Source organism: Apteryx mantelli, chromosome 25, assembly GCF_036417845.1.
Source record: "Apteryx mantelli isolate bAptMan1 chromosome 25, bAptMan1.hap1, whole genome shotgun sequence".
Taxonomy (NCBI): Eukaryota; Metazoa; Chordata; class Aves; order Apterygiformes; family Apterygidae; genus Apteryx; species Apteryx mantelli.
The window spans coordinates 8854368-8870602 of NC_090002.1; the positions used below are offsets into that span (position 1 = coordinate 8854368).

Below are 16235 nucleotides of genomic sequence, written 5' to 3' on the forward strand. Positions count from 1 at the left end.
CTCAGGAGCAACACAGGAAGCCCTGGCAAGCAGCGGCAAAGCTGCTCTCCTCTGGGCACCATTTCAGAGATCTCCGTTTACTGGCTGACAAATGCAGAACAAAAAGACGACAGATGGGCACTGCCCCAGTGGATCACGACTGGAACGGATGAAGTAGGTCTCCAAGTTGTACTGGGGTCCATCTAACCAAGGGCACGAAAACCACATCATGAACCTCAACACCGAACGATCTGGAAAATCTAGCCAGTCCTCAATGCATTGTATCAAAAGAAAAATAAAGGCCTCAAACATTTCTTAAAAGTTTTTATTCAGTTCATTTGATTAAGAAATTGTGACTTATGTGAGCTGAGCGAGATACAAGCACTTCGTCCTGCTGTTTTCATGTTTTTGTAACACTTGGCCTATCACTACAGCATAGATGCACGTTACAAGACAATCAAAGCCATTTAACCTCTATTTAAAATGCCCGTTAGTGCAGGCCTAAAGTCTATATTTAAATTCAAGTTTTTCCTCTGGTGATATTAAAAAAGAAAAATTACATAACAGTAAATTTGATTTTCCACAAGAAGATTTTTCTCCCACAACATACTTTTACCTTACCAAGCTGAATCACTTAAAGTTAACTCCCTAGAAAGACCACTTCAGTTTGAATCGATGACGAATTTGCCCCGATCAGAAAGGAAGGTCAATCTCCACTGCGGTAGCTCTGCTATGACGGATCTCAGCTATGCCGGCACGATTCAGAGGAAGGGGACGTTACCCAAAACGAAGCGTTCTGGTATTTCAGAGGAATCCACTCACCTCCTCACATGATCAGCTGAAGTTCTGGCTGCTAATGAAAGCAGTGATAGGTGTCAAGGGGGCATCCTCGTCCCCAAAGCCCTTATCCCGGCACAAAACCTTAGCGACCAGCCTGTGACGTCACAGATTTCCACGGTAACCACATGAGGTCAAGTCAGATCACGACTTCACTACTGGCTAATCAAAAAGAAACTTCACTTAGAAGAAAATCCTTCTACTGGAAGCAGAAGTTGGAAGAGTCTTAAGTGTCCTCTGTGGTTAAAAATTAGAAGTAACATCTTTCATACAATGTAAGCAAATTATCTAAGAAAAGCTAATCCGTAGGTTTCTACAGAAGCAGAATTTGAAAGACATCCATAATGTCTGGAAAAAGTCCAAGGTTTATATCAAGAAGTAAAAGCAACAAAAGTACTTTTTTTCCCCAGGAGGACAAAAAAGAAACATACTGTGGAAAAAGAAGAGGTAAGGGACACCGCACAGTAGTTAAGAGACAAGGGAATTCAGAAGAACATCAAAAGACTAGAAGGATTCATTAAGGTGGCAAGGTTAAGGGAAAGAAGAATGTATAGTAGGAACAGGATGACTATAAATAAAAAATTCCTTCAGACTGATTACACCATTAAAAAAAATAAAAATCTTCCCAAATAAAGATCAAGGGACCAAGGCTTGAAGCCTTTAGGAAATAAGACCAGTCCCTGGAGAACACACTATAGAGGGAAGATGTTTGTACTGTGATACTCTCAGATACCATTACTGATTGAAGGTTTGGGAAGAAAATCGCGGTATGCCTATTCAATCTTAAACACTAAAAGAGAGGGCAGCAGAAAGCAGAAAGCCATTTTCAAGAGCTGATATTCCCTCAGCTATTGTACTAACCAAGCTCACTGAAGCTAGCTAATATTAGAGCAGCTTCTGGTGACTAAAACACAAGAAATACCTTCTGTGGAGTGCATTACAGGTCCTTTTATCCCAAAACAGCCAGATGTATATTTCTAAAGATAAAAAAAAAAAAAGCATTTACTAAGCAGCTGGCATTAAAATCCACGTGCACATAAGAAGCCTTTTGGTTAAGAAGTACTTTTTTTTCAAAGCAAGGAGCAGATATTCAATAATTTTCATTCTCCCTTATATTAAGTCATCCTGTTTAATCAGCATTGAACATTTCAGTAAAGATATCAAGCAAAAGCATAGCTCCCTTAGAACATCCCTTGTTTCAAAAGGAAGTATGAGAAATAAGCAAACAGGACACAGGTATCTTGGTATCACATTTGCTATTTATTTAGAATAAAAGTGTTAATCATGAAATACTAAATCACATCTTCCTCAGGAAATTCTATCTAATTACATGCAAAGAGAACTAAGACTATATACTCACTTCATCTGAGAAGATCTTCTTTAAACAAAATAGCCGTCCCAGCAAAGGAAAAGACATTTAACAATGATCTGAAACCCCTTTTGCCAGAAGCCCTAACTATTAAATAGCAAAAGAACTTTAAAGAGACATAAGATGAATATTCAAGTTCTATTCATTTATCCTTTTAAGGGGTTACATTAACTTGCTTTAAGCACTTCCCACAGTACAGTTAAATCCCAAACCAATTACATACACATTTTAATCAGTAGCCATACAGCAAACACATGATTCGTATTTATTCAAGCCTATGAAGTGAGGTTTAAACATATCTTGCAGTCATCATCTGACTAGCTTTAATACAGCGTATTTCAGAGAGCACATTGCTGTGGACAAACGCTTTCAGATGTAAGACTGTTTTTTGCCCAAACATTTCCTCTTAATTAAAATCCTATCAGTGAAGATAGAAATTGAGTTTTCTGTTTGTTGCCCTGCACTGTTTATTTTAGTCTGGTACTATTTTTTAAAATAAGGATGATCTTTGTGAAAACAGAAGCTCAAAGCATCATATGTATGTGCTAATATAAAGCAAAGAAATTCTGTAGAAAATCTAGTCAAGACAGAAGCAGCCATTCAGTGAAAAAGAGATCAAGACTAAAGGAACCCAGGTTTAAAAAAAAAAAAAAAAAATCATCTTCTCAACAGGTTAAAGCAGTCAGGGTTAATGACCACTTAGAAGCTTTATCTATCCTGCAGATTAGACTTTGCTTTTACTGCTTCCTCCAAATCTAAAATAGTTTAAAATAAAGTGCTTCAAAGCTACAGCTGGCATAATCCCCCCGTAGCAAAGTCAAGAAAAAAAAAAGTTACGTAAGGGACATTGTGTTATCTTTAATTCTAAAGACTAGTCTAGCTCAACTACCGCCTTAAATTCTTTGATTAAAAAACAAACACGCGCGCACGCAGGGCTCATTCCACACAACGTCGCAGGAAACAGGCATCACCACGCAGCATCGCCTAGAAGCTGCGCCCCGGTTTACCGGTGGTTCGGTCCTCCAGGATCCCTGAGCCACCTGCCCGTCGCCGTGCCCCGGCACTTGCAGGTCCTGCGTCTACGATCGGTATTTTGAGAAGACTGGATACTCTCCAGTGGCATCAGGAGCAGCTGAACTCTAGCAACCTGGAAAAGCTTACTCCGTCTAACATCGTTTTCCTCTGTCCTTGAGAGTAGCAACTACACTTTAAAAAAATTTCATAGCGAAATAGTTCCCTCTTCCAAAGTTTATTTACTTATGCCCCCAGCAGCAGTACCTAGTCATTTTTATTGCTTGCCCCAGTAACCGGGGCGTTAGTTTGTACAGCTAACCTCCTCTCCACGCAACGGAGCGCCCTCAACAGCTCGACAACCGGGCAAAGGACCGCCGGGGCAGGGACGCCCTCTTGAATCCACCTCGAGTTTGTAACCGATTCAATTCCCCGTCGCTGTCTCTCCTCAAGTTTAGATTTCTGCAGAAGGAAGCTACACCAGTCCTAACGTGGATAAAAACACCGAGACTTCCAGAAGCTGCTCCTTCACTAGCAACCCATGTCAGCGCTGTTAACCTTGAGTTGCTCCACCAGACCCGCAGGCCGGAGCTGCTCAGTGCTCCAGGCACAGGAGGAAAAAAGCTCACCGGGACTCATCCTCAGGGAGTTTTTCAGTTCAACCCCTGGTGCCAGCGCAGGAAGTAATTCCCTCTTTCACCTCCACCCTCCTCAAGGCAATTTTTAACCTGGTTGCATTGCACCCACTTACTTGCTCTAAGCAGCTCGTGTTTCCCTGCAGCTGTGACCAACCGCGCTGTTAGGCCAGGCAGTAGGACGCTTTAGTTTTAGGAGCACTCTCAAGCTCTGGCTGAGCATCTGCAGAGATGGGGTTGGGGGCTGTAACCCCCAAAGAGACCACGAGCACCCCGTGGCCATCTAAAGCAAAAATTAAAGCCACGACGGGGAGCAAGGGGGGCTCCCCTCACCGCTGCCCCTTTCCCAGGGGCGTAAGCCAGTCCAGTCGCCCCTCACCCCCAGCTCCCCTGCCCGAGTGCTCTCCCTGGAGGCCCTTACTCTGCCCACACGCTCCCGGGGGTAAAATGAACCCTCCCCGGGGGAGCCGTGACCCCGACGTGATTCGAACACGCAGCCTTCTGATCTGGAGTCAGACGCGCTACCGTTGCGCCACGAGGTCTCAGGAACCGCAGCCCCAACCAGCCGCCAAGAGCCTGCGCGCGCCCCGCGCATGCGCGTCGCCGCCGCCGTCGCCCGGCCGACCGCTCCCCCGCGCGCCCAGCGGCTCCTCCGCCCGCCTGCTCCCAACGGCCCCGGCCCCGGCCCCGGCCCCGGCCCCGGCCCCGGCCCCGGCCCCGGCCCCGGCCCCGGCCCCGGCCCCGGCCCCGGCCCCGGCCCCGGCCCCGGCCCCGGCCGAACGAGCCCTAACCCCTCACACCCGCCCGCCGAACAGCCCCAACGGCTTTCAAGCCGCCCGCCCGCCTCAACTGGCCACGCCCCCCGTGGGCCGTACCACCTCGGGAGGGGGGTGCGCGCCGCTTGCCCCGCGCCCGCCCGGCAGGGGCCACCTGCCACCTCCCCCCCCGCGGGACAGAACACCCCCCCCGCCCGCTGGACTGCCCCAGCTTCGTCACCCCCAGATTTAAAGGGACCCAGCCCCAAAAGAGAGCGCTCTGTTACATGCGCTGAGTTGGGCCACCTTGCTGTTCTCAGCTCAAGTGGAGCTGGTGGAAGGCAGAAAAAAGCAGGATGTATTTCACTATTACACTGTAATATGTTTTACACTTTTGGTCGTTCTCCTATGGCCCTCATTTCAATTTGTATCCATTAGCATGCGTAATCGTGATTGCTCTTATAATTGTGGCCTTTGTTAATAGCTGCAGTTACCTCCGGATTACAGTCCAGCTTTGAAGTCGTGCGCTGGCTTGCTCTGAAGGAGTGGTAAAGACCGCGGGGGAGTTCGCTGATGAGCGGGGGCTGCCGGGGCCAGGCCGGCTCAGGGCAAAACCCCTTCGTCTCCCATCACACCCCGACCCACCTCCTCCCGCGCCCCTGAGGGGTTTGGCCTTGGGGATGTTTAATCAGCCCCAGGACAACGACGCCGTCGCCGCTCGCCCATCCCACAGCGCGCGGGAGCGAGACCCGCTGGGGCCGCTCGCGAGCATCCAGCCCAAGAATTACTCAGAGAAACGCGTTTTTGGTTTTTTTCCCCATCCCACTTCAAAGCCCTTGGCCGCGAACATCCCCAACGCCCCAGAAATGAAAGGCCTTGCTGCAGGGCCGGTTTATTTCATTTTTTATTTTATGTTCTTACCCGCACTGGTCTGCTCTCAAAACGCGGCCAGTGCGCAGTGAGGGGACGAGGCTCGTCACGTACCAAAAACACCCCCAAACAGCTACAAAATCCGTACTCTAAAGCGTACGCTCTAAAAACGCTTCCAAACGCCTGCTCCAAGGTGGGAAGCGCCGCGGGGGGCGAAGGCTCCGCTCCACCGGCGCGCGGGGCCGCCCCGCTGCCGCGCTCCCGAGCGGAGGAGAGTCAGTGCTGGCGTCAGGAAAACGGGGTAAAAGCAGCCGGTTCGTAGGGCTGCTGGGGGCCGCGGCGGGGGGGAGGAAGGGGCGGCGGAGGGGGCGGCCGGGCCCGGCGGTCCAGGTCCGCGAGTGCCCTGCTCGCGGGGTCACCGCGCTTTGCAGGGCGCCTGTGCAAAGCAGCATGGAGCTGCGTTCGGGAGACTCCCGCGGTGCTTCGCCGGCTCGCTCGGCCCGCGGACGAGCCCGGAGGTCCTCGCCGAGGGCAGCGCCGGGCACGTGAACCCCGGACGCGGGCGGCGACGCCGGCAGGTGGAAACACCAGCGGGAAAAGGCCGGCACGTTCCCGAAGCACCACGGGCTTTCCCACCCGGCGGTACCCTGCAGAGGCTGGGTTTTCCTGCAGTCCTCAGAAAAACCTCCCGGAAAGGTTTCAGAGCTTGGGCACCCCCAGGCGCCAGGCGTTTACTGAGCTGCTGGAAGACCCTCGGGGCGGCGGGTCCGGGCCGGACCATGAACCGCGGATGCGGTGGCGCCGCTGGAGGAGTTCCTCGCGGGTGGGAGGGCAGCGGTGATTTCCTGGCTTTTGCTCCTTCCTTCGCTCCCGCGGTTTGTGCGCGGCCCCTTCCAGCTCCTGCACGAGCCTTTCCCGGTCTCGGCGTGGTGGCATTCCCGTAGCAGGACCGGCTCCGGGAGAGGCAAAGCCCCCTTCCCCGCTCGCCACCCGCTTGCTTCCCATCCCAGCGATGCTCGTGCAAACCAGCATCCGCCAGCTCCACAGCAGCCCGGTATCCGCAGAGAGGATGCGCCGCCTCTCTCGGGAGTCAACGACGCTCCAGCTATTTTGGTCGTTAAAACGGGTTTTCTCGCCGCGCCGGCAGCAGCACCGCTCCAGCCCCAGCCGCTGCTTTCGGAGGCTGCTCTGGGCTCCGTCCCTGGGTCACCCCGACGGAAAAGCTCCGGCGGCAGCACCACGTTCCCCAGTGCATCCCCAGCTGCCCACGGGAACTGGGACGGTTTCCGCAGGGTAAGAGGATTAAAGCAGGGTTATTGCTGGTGGGAGCAAAAGCAGCTGCCGGGAGCAGGCTCCCCTTTCCCGGGGGAGCGCCGGCAGCACCGCGGCGCGGGCTCCTCCCCAAACGCGGCTACGGCTCAGGCTCCTGTTGTAGCTCCGGGCTCGCTGTCCGGCCCCGGGGGCCCTCCGCACCTCCCTTCCTCTCCCAGGAGAAGGCCAAAGCCCCGGGAAAGCGCTCAGGAGCCGCCACGCGAGCAGCTCCGGCCGCAGCTCGTCGTCGGCACCGCTAGTGAGGTTTATCCCCTACGGCATCGCTCCCGGGCAGCCGCTTCCGGAGTGGGAAAGGCAAAGCCGGGTGGACGGGCCGAAGGCAGCGGAGAGGCTTGCGCCCACTTGGGAGGGCGGGAGGGAATTCCGAACGACAAGGAAAACCCTCGGTTAGGAAAGCGCCAGGGGTTGTGCAAACGCGCCCGCGTGCGGGGAGGGAGCGAGTCCTTTGCTTTGACGAGAGCTGCCAGCTTCCTTCCCGGCCGCCCCGTTAAACCGCTTCCCCTGGAAAGAGGAGAAAACGCCCGTTAGCTTTCTGGCCCACTGTGGATTTGTGGAGCAGCCGTATGCAGGCGGCGGGCGCAGCCGTCGGGCAGCTCCGCTGCGGAAGAGCCACAGCCTGGAGCCGGGGGGAAACACCGTGCCGACGAAAGGACCCTCAGCCCTAAATCCGGAGGTCAAGGCAATGCGATGGGGAATCGGAAAGCGCCACCAGCCGTTTGTGAGCACGACAGAGGTCAATGCCGGAGCAAACCATTTTGCTCGGAGCCGTGGCGGAAAACATATTGCTGCTCCGAGAGCGACGTCTGCGCAGGGAGGTGGAGAGCTCTCCTTAGAAATAACTGGAGCTTGAGCGCTCTCACGTTCATCCTGCGCTTGGGTAATTTATTGTGGTTTCAGAGGTGGATATGACGGGTTGGGGGGGGGGTGTCTGCCTGTCTCAATGTTACACGCTGCCTTCCTTAAAAGCCTGACTCGGGAACTCCTCACCGGAGACGGGGATCGTCCAGGCAGAGGGAAAACCCCAGCGGGCACCGAGCTGCCGGACACATCTGGGACTCAGGGTGTCCTCAGTGTGCACAGTGCGTGCACAGTGCATCCCCTGGGTGCGCACAGCGTGCGCGCTGGTTGTGCACGGTGCACGGGGTGTGTGCACTGGTTGTGTGCTGGTTGTGCACAGCATGTGCGCTGGTTGTGCACGGTGCACGGGGAGTGTGCACTGGTTGTGTGCTGGTTGTGCACGGTGCACGGGGTGTGTGCACTGGTTGTGCACCGGTTGTGCACAGCATGTGCGCTGGTTGTGCATGGTGCTTGGGGTGTGTGCACTGGTTGTGCACAGTATTTGCAGTGGTTGTGCCCAGCGTGTGCACACTGGTTGTGCGCAGTGCATGGGGTGTGCGCGCTGGTTGTGCGTGGTGCACGTGCACAGCACGAGCACAGTGCATGCACAGCGTGAGCACGGAGCGTGAGCACGGAGCATGTCCAGGCCCTTCGGCAGCTCACCCCGGAGCACCCTGGGGACACGCAGCTCCAAGGAGGCTCTGCAAGAGCCTCATTTCAAGCGGTGGTTCGTGGCCACCCCGCCAGCGCTGGTCGCTCTCGCTACGGCTCCGGGTCTCCACCGAGGCACCAGATCTCGGGGAGGTTGTTAGCTGCAGGTCTGCAACCGCCAAAGCACCGAGGGTCCGTAACTAAAGCTGTTTAGCAGCGAGGTTACACGGAAATGACCCAGGATGAGCCAGGACCCAGCCTGGGTCCCCCAGGAGCACGGCGCCTTCAGCCAAGCCGAGGCGGAGGCTTTTGGGCTAAATCCTTCGGATGGGAAAAGGAAGTAGCAGCCACACCGGCTGTGGGAGCTGGCAAATCCCCTGTGGAGCGGAGCTGCTGGCATGGGCAGCTCCACGTGCCAGAGCGGAGCCGGACTCGCGGCAGCGGCTGAGCACCGGCAAGGCCAAGCTGCTAGTGCCGGGGCGAGGACGAGCCAGCCGGGGGCTGCTGCAGGGGCAGCGGAGCGGGGAAGTGTGTCCGAGACGCCTCCGGAAAGGCGCAGCATCCGGGCAGCTCCCCTACGCCGGCATGAGCCCGGGAGTGGGGCTGAGCCGAGGCGGCGAGCGTCTCCCGTGGCAGCTGAAGCCGCGGGAATCGCCGCGAAGGGCCGCGCGCAGCCGCCCGTTCCTGCCGGAGGGAGACTTGGACAGACGGGTGAACGGAGAGAAACACAGACAAAAACCACAGCGCCGCTTGCCGCCGCGTTCAGCCCCTTCTGCAACTCACCCCCGGGCGCCAGCCCCTCCGGCTGCCGGGCGCCTCCGGCAGTGATGGGGCGCGAGGTCCGGCCCCGGCTGCCGGGCGCCGCTGGATCCGCGTGCAGGGATGCGTCGGAGCGAGGGCCGGCCGGCTCGGAGGGAGGGAAGCCGCTCCGGTGCCGGGCAGCGTCCGTCGGGGCCTGGCGGGGCAGCCGCAGCCGCGCTGGGATTCTCCCGGAGCCGGCGGGGCTCTAGGGAAGAGGAAGGGGAGAGAAACCGAGCGGAGCCGCGGGATGAGCATGCTGGGGGGGGTTGCGCCGCTCGCCCCGCGTCCTCCCCGGGCTCGTTCCCCCCGCGGCACCCGGCACCTCCCGCCCTCCCCGGGCTCTCCCGCTCCCGGCCGGCGGCGTCGCGGCATCCCCGCGCCGGCCCCTCCGGCAGCAGCATCCCCCGGCGTCGCCGCGGCAAAAATCACCCCGCGCCCGACCGTGCCGGGGCTGGACCCGGCGCCGTCCGGTCCGAGTCGCGCCGGCAAGCGGCTGCCGCTCCTGCGGCCCGGGCGTCCCGCTCACACCGCCGTCTCCTGCTCCGCGCCGGGCTCCTCCTTCCTCCTCTTCATGCTGCAGAAGCCGTGGAGGCCGCAGAAGCAAGCGAAGGTGAACTGGGGCATCGCCGAGGCGCCGGCGCCGCCGGAGCCTGCGGGGCACGGGGGGGGGGGACGGGTCAGAGCAGCGCCCGCCGCCCTCGTGTGCCTTTGCCGCGGTGCAATAACGCCCCGAAGCGCCGCCGCCTTCCGGGCCAGCAGCTGCAAAATGCAATTCCGCAGATTAAATAAAGCCTGTTTGTTTTTCTTTTCAAAGAAACAACAAATATTCACAGGAGCAAAACCTTCGTTTTTCTCCCTACTTTAATTTTTAGCGTTTCTACAGTTTGCAAATGACCAGCTCTAATCTCGTCCCGGAAAAGGCAGTGCTCCACCGCTGCGCCGTGAAGTCAGGTGGGAAAAGCACTGCTGGAAAAGGCGCTGCGGAGAGCCTGGCCTCAGCCCTGGTCCCCCCCCCCCCGATGGCAAACCGCTCGGGGCCTCAGTTTTCCCAGCTGTGAAATGGGCGCGATGGCAGCACTAGAGCGGTCAGCGGAAATCCCAGCCCGTTTCCTTCCCTTGCTCCGCTGCCCCGTCCCTGCGCTGCCAGCCGGATGGGTACCTGCCCAGCAGCTCCCGAATCACGCCTGGCTGCCCCCGGAGCTTGCAAACCACCTCAAGCAGCTCCTTAGCGAGCTGCCCATCCTGCCCAGCTTCCCGGCACGGCGGCGGGGCGCCTCATCCCTCGTTTCGTGCCGGGTCCGCGAAGGGGTTGGGGAAGCAGCGGCGGCCAGCGTGGGGCTGCTCCTGTTCCGCTCCGGCTCCGCTCCCCTCCGTGGCTTCCCTGCGCCCGCCGCGGCACTCCCGCTCCCCCTGAAAAGGTGGAAAAAGGATCGCGAAGGAGCAAGGAATAATCAAAACCGAAGTGATCTGGCTTGGCAGCGCTGGCGGAAGCCGGAGCGACCCGCGGGGGCCAGGCATGCTCGGCAGCCCCTGCTGCCCTGCCCGCTCCGGGAGAGGCACCTTCGGATAAAATCCTGCCGCAGCAGAGCAAACGCGAGGAGCATTAAAAATGCAAAGCCGGAGGATTCGCTTGAGTCAACCGCACGACCGCCGGCCGCGTTTGTCACTGTCGCGGTGATGAATCGGGAGCCGTCAGCGGGCCGCGCGCTCGCCTCGATAACGCTGCCTTCCCGAGCCCGAGAAACGTCCTTCCGAGCCGGCCGGGCTGAGCCTGCTCCTTAGCCGGCAGCCAGCGGTTTCCCTGGGTTTTGCTCCGCGTCCGGGCGAGTTTCCCGGCCGAGTCCCGCCGACGGAAGGGGAAATCTTCCCTCGCGGCCACGCGCGCAGCCAAGGCCCTCAACGGCGGCTCGCCCAAAAAACCTGGAATCGCCCTCGGTCCGGGCTGAGCGGTGTCGTCGTCCCCCGCTCGCCGGGGGAAGGTGCTCAGATGCTCGCAGCTTCCATTTCAGCTCTTTTTTTTGCTGTTTTGTCCCAACTTTTCTTTTTCCAAGAAATATAATTGAATTAACTTTTAGCTACATCATTGGAGGAAAAAAAAAAGCCATTAAATGTTGTATTTTAAACTCTGAATTTCAAGGCTGCCTTCTGCCACCAGCAGGTCGATTCTTCCTGGGAAAGGGGATCATTTGCAATGGAAATTGGTCCTGTTTTTTTGCAGGGAACTGAATAGAATTAAATCATTCGTAATGAAACGTAGAAGAGTTCCCAGAAATTTCATTCCATTCGCCTTTCACGATAGCTGCTCCGTCTGTGTCTGCAGCCGCGATTCGTCCCAAATGACTGGCAGCAGCGCGGAGCAGCCGCCCCCCGAAAACCGGCCCCGCGAGGTGCCTCGCGCCGAGGGTCTGCAGTTCCCGTGATCCGGCGTTTCGGCCTCGCAGCACCGCGGCGGCGCAGGTGCTTCCTGCCCGGCCGCCTCGGCCGACGGCTCGGCGCCCTTTTGTAAGCGCAGTAGATGCAGCTGCCCGACGCCGGCGCGCGGCGGCTCCGGGGGCTCACGGCTCGGGGACCCTGGCGGTTCCCGCGCCCCTGCGCTGCTTATGCCCAAACCCGAGGCAAAAACCAGCTTCAGAGCAGCATCCTGAATTTGCAGCAGGACAGGCGGGAGCGGGATACGGCCAGCCCGAAAAGGAGCCCCGCGCCCGCGGGGAGGGCTGACGGGCGGGAGAGGCCGCTGCTCGGCCTGCGGGTTCGCAGAGACTCGCTAATTAAAACATCGCTTCTGCAAAGTATGCTGATCCCATCGATTCTTCCCCCCACGCAGTTAATTTGCGGCGAGGAAGGCGCAGCCGCTGGGGCCCTCATTATAAAAATTTCACTGGCTGCAGCTAATGGTGGTAATTAATAGGTGCAATAAATTTCAAACGGGCAGCTGGGGTGTTCATTAGCCGGGGGCTGACTCAGCACCGCTGGCCCAGCCACTCGCTAAATAACCCATTTTCGAGCAGGCGGGAGGAGGAAGGTGCTCGTGGCACCCCCGGCACATCCGTAATCCTCCACCGAGGTCCCAGCTGAATCCGTAATTCCCAGCAAGCCGCCCATGGGTCTCTCTTCACTCTCCCAGCCAGCGGTCCGAGCAAACCCCGCAAAGCCCTTCCCCAGGCGAGCGGAGGCAGGTCTCCTCGAAAGCTCAGCGCTGGTGGCCCAGCTGAGCCGGTGACCTCAATTTCGGGTGGGATCAGCGCTCTAGGAACTCGCTAAAAATCAGTCCATGTCCTGCGTGAGGTCAGAAATACTTTCTCCTGCTCTATCTTACTTCTCTAGCTGTGCTGCAACGCAGTGCTGCAGAGGGAAGAGCAGACCCGCAGGCAGGTGCATTGGCGCTTGTTTCTCCGATGAAAAAAGCCGCGTCCTGGGAGCCCCTTTCTGGCCATGGTTTGGAGCGTTAGGCCTGGCAGTGATGCAAACGCTGGGCAAACACCTAACGAGAATATCACGTAGTCGGGCACGGATCAAACCCCAGGGAAGCCGTTGCGGCAGCGCTCGGGTTCAGGTGACCCAAAAAGCCAGTTGAAGCCTGGGAAATCCAGGCGACTCGGTCCCGGCTCCGTCTGCACCCGGCGTCTCCGTCCTTGCATCCCCATCCCCATCCTCATCCCGCGGGTTGGGATGAGGGATCCTGCTGCTCCCCCAAAGGGCTCTGCCTGGCGGTGCCGGCAGAGAGCGAGGCTCCGAGCAGGGATCTTCACAGCCCCCATGGGAGTGCTGGGATTTCAGCCGCTCACCTGACTGATGTTGGCAGCATCCCCTCTCCGTGATGGACCTGTTCCAGGGGGCCCTGCCAAAGCCTTTGCACAGCAGAGTTTTCATGGAAACCCTTGTCCCGTGCAGCTCTCCCCCGGCTGCCTGCAAGCCCTGGTCAAACGTCCCCTGGGGATCACAGCGATCGCAAATCAGGAGCCGAATCTCGCTCGAGCTTTGCCAGGGAAGGCAGGACCTGGGCAGGCAGGGACGAGAGAGGGGTTTGGATTTGTGCACCAGGCAAAACTCCTGCCCCTCCGTGCAGCTCCGGGACGGGGCCGGCTGGGAACAGCGCGGTGGATGCCGGCAAAGCCCCGTGGGAGCAGGGGCACCGTGGAGGGGATCGGTCGGGATCACCAGGAGCGGGCAGGGAAGCGGAGCCGGCTGTGCCAGGGGGGCTCCCGGGAGACCCGGCATTTGCCCGGCAGCGAGGGCTCTCCCGCGCCTCGGCCAGCCCCAGCTCCGGGCCGGGGCACCGGGGCCGAGCCGAGCGTGTCCGGCGCAGCCGCGCGGCCTGAATGGCGCCAGGAGCCTTTGTGATCAGGGGAATTTTCTGAATGAGCAAATCCTCATTAGAAAATAATTAAAACAGCCTGGTGAGATTGGCTTAATTCCTTTCATTTTGACTGACGGAGTTTAGTTTTGATGATTTACGTGCCAGCTCTCATGCTTTCATTGTGGAAACTCGTGGGATTTCACGATTTTCTTCCTTCCACACCTCCCTGAGTCATGGGATTACAGCTGAATCTCAGCTTTCATTTTTTTCAATGACTATTATTTTTAGAGATGCATTCCAGGCTGGTGAAATAAACTTGAAAGCCTGACACCTAATGACTCAAAGCTCAGGAAGCGAGGGGAGAAAAAAAGAAGAAGAAGAATAGCAAAATCACTTGCTTCCTATTTGCTCGAAATCAGAGTCTGCAACTCGTTCGCAGCGTTTCGGCACCCAGTTTCGGTGCAAATCTGGGCCGGGTCCGGCTCGGAAATGCCCCCGGCGGCCGCCGGGCACTGCTGTCGGCGAGGGCGGCCGGGAGGGACGCTTGGAGCTGGCTCCCAGAGGAATGCCAGTGCTGCCGGAGCGGCCGCCTCTCGGCGCCGAAAGGGGGGGAAGGCGCCTCGAAGGGCTCTGCCCCCCCGCTCTGCCGCCCCGCCGGGCTTCGACGGCCCCTTTCGCGCATCGCTGGCCGCCAAGCAAACGCGGGCGACGGGAGAGGGCTCGGGAGGTGCCGGGGTCCGCGGAGGTGCCTGGAAGGCGGCGTCCCTCCTCCGGGCAGCCCATGGCTTTTCGCCCTACATGAGTTCGGAAAAGCAATCACATAGGAATAAAAAGCCATAGGCCGCAGCAGAGGGCTTACCGAGGATGAGCCGGCAGTCTTGGGGGAAAGGGGAGGGAAAAGGGAAAGGAGGAGAAAATAAAATAAAATAGAAGTGACACCCCCCTGCCCAAGTTGTCCTCCCTCCCCGCTGCCGCGAGCGCCGGGCTCGGAGCAGCCGCGGAGGAGGCGTCGGGCAAGGCGGAGCGCTGCAGGGGCGCGGGAGCGCGGCGGCTCCTCCGAGCCTCCGCCACGGACCTTCTTCCCGAGCAAAAGCCTCAGCACCTCCCTCCGGTGCGGCCCGGCGAGCCGGTCCGGCGTCGCTGGAGCTGCGCAGGTTGTGCCTGGGAACGGGCCGGCTTCTGCCTTTATCCCCTTCCCCTGCCAGGACTCCTGCGCACTCGGCAGCAGCCGCCGCTAATTGCAGGGAGCTGATGAGGTCAGCTCTGCTATTGAGTCTAGGAAATTCCCTTTCTTGTTGCCCTAGCAAGAATCCTTGGGAAACTCGACGTTTCTAAAGCTACGCGGCAGCCAGGTTTGGAAGCAGGAAGGGTTTTGCACCCTGCAGTTTGTAGTAGCAGTGCACATGACTTTGACCTCTACAGCAAACTTCTGGAGCACACGGAGAGCTCCGGAACGGCAGTTCCCCACTTTTCTCTTTTAACTACCATACTAAATGGCAGGAGAAAAAGGGTATCCGTGTGCTGCGCCTTCCCGCGTGCTCACGCTGGCGCTACGGCCCTGTTCTCCCGTCCCCGGCACCGGAGGACGGTGCATCCCGAGGGCAGGCTGAGCGCGCAGACCCGCGCGGGGGACCGGCCCTGCGGCGCCAGCATCGCGCGCGGGTGCGCGCCGCGTTACGCCAGGGTGTCGAGGGGAGAATGCACCTGCGCTCCCGCGCCAAGGAGCGGCTGGATCCCGGAGCCGGGCAAAAGGATGCACTAGGGAGAGAGCCCCGATTTCCCCGCGAGCCTCCCGCGGCGGCGCTCGGAGGGGTAACTCTGCCGAGCTCTTGGAGGAAGGGCCCCACGGCGCCGCTTTGGCGCCCGAGACCTTCCCAAGGAGGTGGCACCCGGGGGAGCCGGCAGCCCCCCGGGCGAGGGAGCGCGCGGCCCCGGCTGCCGGCGCGGCGGGGACCCCTCACCTGCGGCGCGGCGGCATCCTCTGTGCGGGAACGGCCCGGAGACGGCAGCCGCTGCGGCATCGCCCGCGCCGTCCGCTCCTCCCGGCCGGGCCGCCGGCGTCGGCCCCGCGCAGCCTCGCCGCTCGGCCGCATACTTGAGATGGTTGTGCGCCGAGGGGCCGGAGGAGAGGGGCGGGCACGGGGGGCCAGGTATTTCTCCATCGCCGGCTCCGCGGAGCCGTAACAAAGGCGCTATTGAACTGCAGCCTCTCTGGTCTGTGAAGCAGAAACCTCTTGTATCTACTTCACTGCCTTTGATCCGACTCCCCCAGTGGGATGTGCATTACTCATGTCCTGCCGCTCGGGTATCGCTGCCAGCGTGGGACCGGGGGGGGAGGGGGAAGAGCCGCCCCCCTGCCGGCACCCCGGGCCGGGACACCGGACCCCGTCCTCTGCCGCTGCTGTCTTCCCTGCTGCCGGCGCGGGATGGGTGCGGGATGGGTGCGGGCGCTGGGCGCTGAGCGCGGCCCCTTGCAGCTGGCCGCAGCGCGGCGCCGGGAGCGGGGGCGCCCCGCACCCCGCATTCCTCCTCCGTAATCAAACTCGGGGCATCGGCTGCACGGAAGGGGAATTTCCCAAGGGGTTTTGCTGGCGTCCGCACGAGGGTCACGCGATGCAAACACTCGACAGGGTGCCCAAACCCGCCGTGTCTCGGATACGTTCAAAGCCTCCCCCGTGCCCCCGTGCTTGTCTCCGGCGCTCGCTTTTCGGAGGCGGGGGGCGTTTCGGCGGGGCGCGGGGGGCAGATGGGCAGGAGGCGGCAGCGTGGCGACTCCCCCCGCCGAGGTCCTGGGCGCAGCCGGCCGGGAGCTGCGCTGGACCCCACCGAGGTGCAATCAGCCTCTTTCCTTTGGGCCGAGC

At 59.2% G+C, this 16235-nt stretch overlaps 2 long non-coding RNA genes and 1 other non-coding gene across 3 annotated transcripts; all 3 read right to left on the reverse strand.

The window, feature by feature from the left end:
• Positions 1-767: 767 nt before the first annotated feature.
• Positions 768-3775, reverse strand: LOC106484554 (uncharacterized). Its single transcript, XR_001292581.2, has 3 exons — positions 3519-3775; positions 1739-1793; positions 768-832 (listed from the first exon to the last, which is right to left on the reverse strand). It is a non-coding gene; the product is annotated as an uncharacterized lncRNA (long non-coding RNA).
• Positions 3776-4301: 526 nt separating this feature from the next.
• On the reverse strand, positions 4302-4373 carry TRNAW-CCA (transfer RNA tryptophan (anticodon CCA)). The gene has a single exon. It is a non-coding gene; the product is annotated as a tRNA-Trp (tRNA).
• Positions 4374-6559: 2186 nt separating this feature from the next.
• LOC136994207 (uncharacterized) lies at positions 6560-9540 on the reverse strand. Its single transcript, XR_010886332.1, has 3 exons — positions 9507-9540; positions 9060-9282; positions 6560-7289 (listed from the first exon to the last, which is right to left on the reverse strand). It is a non-coding gene; the product is annotated as an uncharacterized lncRNA (long non-coding RNA).
• Positions 9541-16235: the final 6695 nt, after the last annotated feature.